Source organism: Bidens hawaiensis, unplaced genomic scaffold (genome assembly GCF_021521415.1).
Source record: "Bidens hawaiensis isolate Kalapana, Puna unplaced genomic scaffold, B.hawaiensis_p1.1 tig00014035_1, whole genome shotgun sequence".
Taxonomy (NCBI): domain Eukaryota; kingdom Viridiplantae; phylum Streptophyta; class Magnoliopsida; order Asterales; family Asteraceae; genus Bidens; species Bidens hawaiensis.
This window is the reverse complement of record NW_027492206.1, coordinates 158,848-166,570: the sequence shown is the minus strand read 5'-3', so window position 1 is coordinate 166,570 and position 7,723 is coordinate 158,848.

The window sequence follows — 7,723 nt, the reverse complement described above, 5'->3', positions numbered from 1 at the left end:
ACTTTTAGTGTAATGGTGTGAAGTAGGGGGTGTTCACAGTCCAGTTTTCGTGGTTTTTGGGTCAAACCGTAAACCAAAACCAAATAGTAGAAATCTTAAACCGAACCAAACCGATAGTAATGGTATGGTTCCAGTTTGGTTTCATGGTTTTAGTTTGTTGGAATCTCTTATAAGATCTTTAAATACTTTTTTATCTATGGTGTGTCATTTGTACTAATCTTTTTACGTACACTGAATCAAGGTTTTACATGATTAATTATTATGTGAACCATTCAAAATTTGAAACATATAATAAGTTGAAAACACACATGTTAACGGATAATTGTTGGGTCAACAAAGTAAAAAAACTAATGTTAGTTTGTTTAATTTTACTTCACTTATCTTATTTTAATCACAAAGAATCAAGGTTAGGTCTTGGTCAAATTCTTTTGACAGCAATTAACAAATTACACTAAAATTTGCAGTGCTTAACAATAAAATACAACAAAGTACTTATCAACCAATCACATGTTCATGTTACATCTTTTTTATGTAGGATAAACGAAATGGTGGACCATTTGTCTTTGTAATAATTTTCATTGATACCACGCCACCAAGGAAAGCAAAAAAAAAAGATTAGGAGATGGGGAAGTTAATGTCAATGACTTGGAAAAGTTGGAGTTTGTTACGGATCGATCAAAACAATCGTTTGTAAGTTATCATTATCATTTAAATATAATGTATCATCTTTTAGTACAGTAACAATCACTTTGTTATTATAATGTATCATCTTTTAGTACAATAACAATCACTTTGTTTTGATAAATGTAGGCATCATACAGTAAGGAACTTGAGAGGTTGTATGGGAAGGACCGCAATCATAATCTGAAAGATCGTAATGATTTGGCTGTGAGGGAGTGTGTGCATCCCAACAGTAGTGGTCGCTGGAAGCTCGGGATAGGATCTTCTAAACCACATTTTGTGGTTACCGGGACACCATCTTCCGCAGCTTACGGGCATAGATGATTCAATGGCGGGCAACAGTCACAGGAGGTATTGTAATTATTGTAATTATTATTTTATTATTGTTTAGGAATTACGGTATACTATTTTATCATATTTTAGGGTCAGTTACCGGGTTTGGAGGATCGTTTTTGAATCATTGTGTTCATGTTGTACTGCATGGTTTATTTAGGTATTGTTGTTGAGTTACGACCGGTTTTGGAAATCATGTTAATAATAGAAATATTATTAAATTATGAACTCGACCTGTCATATTATATATTGCAGCGACATGTTGATTTTATTATCACGTTTTTCGATGCAACAAGTCAGTCTGTTTATATATGTGTTTGTGTTTGTCTTTGTCTGATTAATTGTGATTTGGTGTGCGATGTAAATATATCGAGACGCTTGTTTGTTTGTTTGAGTGACTCTTCGGGGATATGCTTTGCAGTTTGAATTTTAAAACGAGTATTGATTGAACTAACCGTACTCAATCTCCATTCGGGCGGGACTAGAGGTGCACAAATCGGTTTTTTTTAAAAAAACCGGTTCGGTTAATAACCGGACCGGTTTTTCTTGGCCTGGAAAAAAACCGGTTTTTAAATAACCGGACCGGTTTATTAACCGGTTTTTTTGGTGCAAAACTCGGACCGGTCTAACCGGTTAGGACCGGTTTAGAAACCGGTTAGAACCGGTTAATAACCGGTTTTTTTTAATTAACCGGTTTTTTTTTTAAAATAACCGGTTAATAACCGGTTTTTTTCATAATAACCGGTTTTAAAATTAACCGGTTTTTTCCATAACCGGTTCAGTAACCGGTTTTTTCTCTAGAACTTGTAACCGATATACGAACCGGCGGTTACTAAACCGGTCAAACCGGTTTTTAAATAACCGGTTTTTGTAAAAACCGGTTTCCGGTTTAAACCGTTGAACCGGTTCACCAACCGGTTTTTTTGCCCATCTCTAGGCGGGACACTATGGTTTTATGAATATGCGTACAGGGTGTCTTCGAATTTTTCATTTTTTTTTTATTTTTTCTTATTTTATTTTCGTGCATTATTTTCTTAATATTTTATTATATGGGACGACCGCGACTAAAATGCTATACGGTCGTCACCATGGGTTCTCGTTTATATATCTAATTGAACATATTTATTTTATAGACATGTATGTGGCAAGAGTAGGGATGGCAATAAAACCCGAACCCGATTGGTATACCCATAACCTAGGTAACATGCCGATTAAACGGGCATGGGACCGAGTATGGGATTAAAAATTATAATTTTTTGGGTTCGGGTTAATGAATGGGATTAGGTGATACTCGGCCCGATTATCTGAAATATATATACCCGATTACCCACAATTATACCCGAAATATCTTATGTACAAATTTAATTTTATATTTATTTAATACTTTAATTAATAATTCATTACTTTAATGATTTATTTATGAATTAAGTTTCACATGTGACTCTTCATATAGCTTATCCAATTAATAGGTTGACATGTGACAACCGTCAAAAATTAGGCTAATCTGGTAATTATCTTAACTGTAATCGCATATTAATTAGTGAGATAAATATATAGGGATAATATTTTACCTAAAGACTTTGATTTTAGTTGAGTTTTAAAATATGGAGCCCGAAAAAGTTCAATTTTGTCGTCTAGCAGACACTGTACAAATTGACACAGGGTAACGACTCAAAACAAATAAATTCATAAACATGTCAAGATGACTTCGAAAAATTAAATTTTATATTAGGATATTAGAGATAGTATATAAACTTAATTTTAGAAGGTTCGAATCACAAAAATTAGAAAATAAGTAACCGAAAGCCAGTAGAGGACACTGTAAGGACCGACATCAAGTTTTTCAGAAAATTATGTTTTTAGGCAGACATTGACTGTAATCTTGTTTCGCTCAAAGTCTGATAAAAATTATTGGAAACGGATGTCGTTGGGCTAGATAAATTACGAGATACGTTAAACCTTAACACCTAGATAATACCATAAGCCTTGATATTAACCCAACTCTTCCACTCCCCCTTTGTTCCAGCCGACCCACCCTCACACAAACCCCAACCCACTTGCATTATTTTATACAAAACACCTAATGATTACTATGTTACTTGTAAGAACTATAACACTCCAACACAACACCCTAGGATACAATTTATCAATCCTATACCCCTCTCTCTCCACATAAAACCGTATACCATCATCATCCTCATATTATCACCATTTCAAAAATCACCATACCTCCATTATTGAATACTAAGGGTTTTGCTGGAAGTTTAAGCAAATAACAAGGAGTAGGAAGCCAAGGAAAGGATTATAGCTAACACAAGATCACATTATCTTTCCCTTAGGCACCAAATCCGAAAATCCAAGGAAACCCACTTCAATATTGGGTATATTAGTTGTTATATGATGTATAAAGTTTGATTTTAGTATGCTTGATAATGTGCATGCAAGTATAATATGGATGTATGCATGCATGTGTGTGACCCGTGAGTTTGTGTGTGAATGTATAAGATGGGTTTTGTTGATATTAGGACTTGTAATGGTTGCATATTAGCTTGTTTAGATTGTCCATATTAAGTTTACTTGAGTTTGTTTAACAAATGGGTTTAAGTATTGTTATAATAATCAAAGTAAATATGTACATGGTCAAAAGATTGAAAATGATTTATGGGTAAAATACCCACATGAGCCGTGGGCATTGGTATGGGTTATGGTTGGGAGATTGTTAATTATCCTCTTAGCTAAATGGTTAAAAATGATTGTTAAATTTGAAACCCACATAGTTGATTTATCAAATATTACTTGAAAAGTTGTAAGTAATATTAATAATGGTTTTGAAAAGGTAAATGGGATCTTGGAAAAAGGGTTTACAAAAGTGGTGTAGAGATTTGATGATTGATTATTTTGAAAAGTTTACTTACACATGCAAGTAATACAAAAACTTGATTTTGATATAACGTTCATACTTGTCTTATATTGATTTTTGGTGTGGAATGAAAGTGACAAAGTAAGTGATTGAATGGGACATATGGAAAGGAATAAAATCAACAAGAAGTACTAGGTTGCATGAAACTTGGTAACTTAAACAAATATGAAATTGTGTTAAGACTTACTAATAAAAGAAACTTTGTAAATTGTACAAGATGTTTTGTAAGTTGGTTTGATAAGTGAACATAATCTTGTATAAGTAATTAAGGACATATGGTTAGGATTACTTTAGTAAACTCTATTGTAAAGATTTTTGGGATAATAACAAGGTTGTTAAAATTGCTACTTGCTAGTAATAGTAACTTTGTTAATGAGTACATGGAAAATCTAAGAACAAGTGTTTAATAAATTGTTAAGAGTTTTCTATCAAACTAGTTGAATGAGATAGATATAAGTTAAACCTAATTACATTTGAAAGTTGGAATTGAATGAAGGTTGATAAAATAACCGAATTGCCAAATATAGAAACTTTGTTGTTAAAAAATCAAGAATGTTTTTGTTTAAAGGATGTTAAAGGGATGGATTAGGACTATATTATGGGTTGTTAAGATCTGGAAAGTTTGATACATAAACACCTTGTAGAGATTATAGGAACAACATGCTCATTGTATTGTTAAAAGCTTAAGCTAAGGCTTGAGCATGTATAGTGAAAGATTTGTAAAAACAATATTCGGATGTTTATTACTTGTTTATATTTTAGGTGTTTATTTACATAATTATAAATTAGTAATTTGTATGTGATGTGTGCTTGTGTGAACTTTTAGATTAAGGTATATATATATATATATATATATATATATATATATATATATATATATATAGTAAACCAATTTTGGTTAAACCCGAACTTAAGATTAACGAACGTGTACTAATATAGGACACAAGCATTTGGGCGCTTACCAAAATCGAATGTGAGTTCTTCCTCCGAAAAGCATATTGTATATCTATATTCGTATTTATATATATGTTTTGAAAGCGCATTATACTTTACAAATTGTCGTTATTGTGGGATGAATAAATTTGGTTAAATAACTGTTAACCGAATTGAGGGCACAGAAATGTCGGTAGATCTATCGGGGTGACACCCCCCACTTCCATTCACGTTGGGTTAAAACTGGGAATATTTCGAGTATGGTACGTTTCGAGTTATCAAATTGGTAGTCATACATGCGTTGTACTCTTAGCTAGTTTACAACTAACGCTTTTTGTGCTTAAAGATAAAATACGGGTTTCGTTATTGTGTTGTACAGTGTACATATCAGTATTGTTGGGAGTATAATGGCCGTACACTATTATATTCATTTGTTGTTTATATATATAAATTGTCTATATTTATATAATATTTTTTCTCGGGAATAACTCACCAACATTCGTGTTGACCCAAATATTATTTAAAAATGTTTTATATGTAAATGAAGATTTGGCGAGGAGGCGTGGAGCGAGGCGTAGGTGTTTGAATAAAACAAATGTATGGGACCGTAATGTAGTTTTTATAATAAAAACTATGTAAACTCTGATATTTAAATAATATGTTTAATATTATATATTAAACATTGTGTTATTATGACTGGCTATCGATTAACAACTGTCACCGCCCGAAAATTTGTTTAGTTGTAAAGACTTCCGTTGAAATTATCATTATGGGTTTTCGGGGTGTGACATAACACTATCATCAACATTTTTTTACTCAAACAGACTCATTAGTCATTATTTCATTAATACAATTGTCACTCCCCTTAACCCTAATATCATCGACGATTCCACGTGGTTCATCTCCAGAAGCGATATCATTCATCCATTCATCAAATCAGTAATCAGTTGCAGAATTGAAGCCTAAAAGGTAAATTTTCTCCTTTATCTTTTAATGGTTATTCTTATAATAAACTTTTATTCTATAGTAAACAAACAAACTAATAAGTATCCCACTAATGTATTAATGGGTCACATATATTTGAAAGTTTTACTCATCCGTTGTGCTTATGGCATGTTGTAAATAATATGATTTGGGTTTTGGAGTAGATCAATTTGTTTATGTATTGGCAGTTGGGGGGGGGGGGGACTTGGATGATTGAATACTAGTATCATAGAATGCAACGTACACACAAACACATTGCTTATCATTGCTTATGATTGAATACTATTTTATCTTCACGTGCTACTGTGCCTTTTTAGAATTTCTTCTTTATTTGATTTAATTTGTATAATTGTTTTTACTTTTTTTTCATGTGCTTACTTTATGTGTATATATTCCTTTGTAGGTAATATTGATATGCAAGGAGAAGGAATCATAAATTTTGATAGCCCAAAAACGGATACACATGATGGTAGTAATCAAGGAAATCAACAAACTCAAGATGAGAGCAATCATGTTGAGAGAAAAAGAAAATTTGTTTCAGAAGTATGGTAACATTATAAAAAGATAAAGGTGAATGGTGAGGACAAGGCAGAGTGCAATTATTGCCTGTCCAAATTAGGAGCAAAGTGTAAAAGTGGGACACACCATTTACATGCTCATATGGAAAGTTGTGAGAAACGAAGAAAAATAAAGATATACGCAAACAAGGGTTATCGACGAATCAGATTAAAACATCAGGACCATCAGATCTCTCTTGCTACAATTTTGATGCTGATTAGTCAAGAAAAGATATTACTTAGATGATAATTGTGCATGAGTATCCACTTATTATGGTTGAGCATGATGGATTTAGAAAATTTGTGGGGAGTCTTCAACCTTTCTTTAAGGTTCCATCTCGAAATACCCTCAAAAGTGACATATTGAAAAATTTTTTATTATGAAAAACTGAAGACAATGAGGTATAACTTATTATTATTTTTTATTAAAACCTTTATTAATTTATGTTCATACTAGTGATTATTTATTTTAGGATGTTGGAGACGAATGCGAGTAGAATTGCAATAACCACATATATGTGGACATCAAGCAATCTGAAAAAGGGATTCATGGCTATTACTACTCATTTCATCGATAGCAATTGAAAGTTGCAAAGTCGAATAATGAGGCATATCATGTTTTATTTATATATAAATTTTCCATTTAATTGTTTAACTAATTCTTAAAAAATTACACTAGGTTTATTTATGTTCCTTGTCCTCATACTGCTGAAGTTCTTGCCAATGTATTACATGAGTCCATGTGTTATTGGAACATAGATAGGAAAGTTTCAACTGTAACCGTTGATAATTTCTCAATAAATGATTTGTTAATTAACCTATTACTAGACAAACTCTCTATGGGTGATCTTATTTTAGAGGGAAAATTATTTCAGATGCGTTGTTGTGCGCACATTCTAAATCTAATTGTCCAAGTTGGGTTGTTGGTTATTTCTGATGGGATAGAGAAAATTAGGGATAGTGTTGGTTTTTGGACAGCAACACCCAAACGCCTTGAGAAGTTTGAAGAAGCAGCTCGACATTTAGCAATTTCATCGACAAAAAAAGTTATTCCTTGATTGCAAAACTCGTTGGAATTCAACATACCTGATGTTGAAAGTTGCTATTATCTACAAAGATGTTTTCAAACATCTTAAGCAACGGGATAGTCATTATAATAGTTTGCCAATAGAAAAAGATTGGGAGTTGGCTTCCAAAATTTGTAACAAATTGAAGGAATTTCATGATTAGACCGAATTGATTTCTTGATCAAAATAACCAACAGCAATATATTTTTCAAATCTATATACGAAATAAAGTTTGCATTGGACAAGTG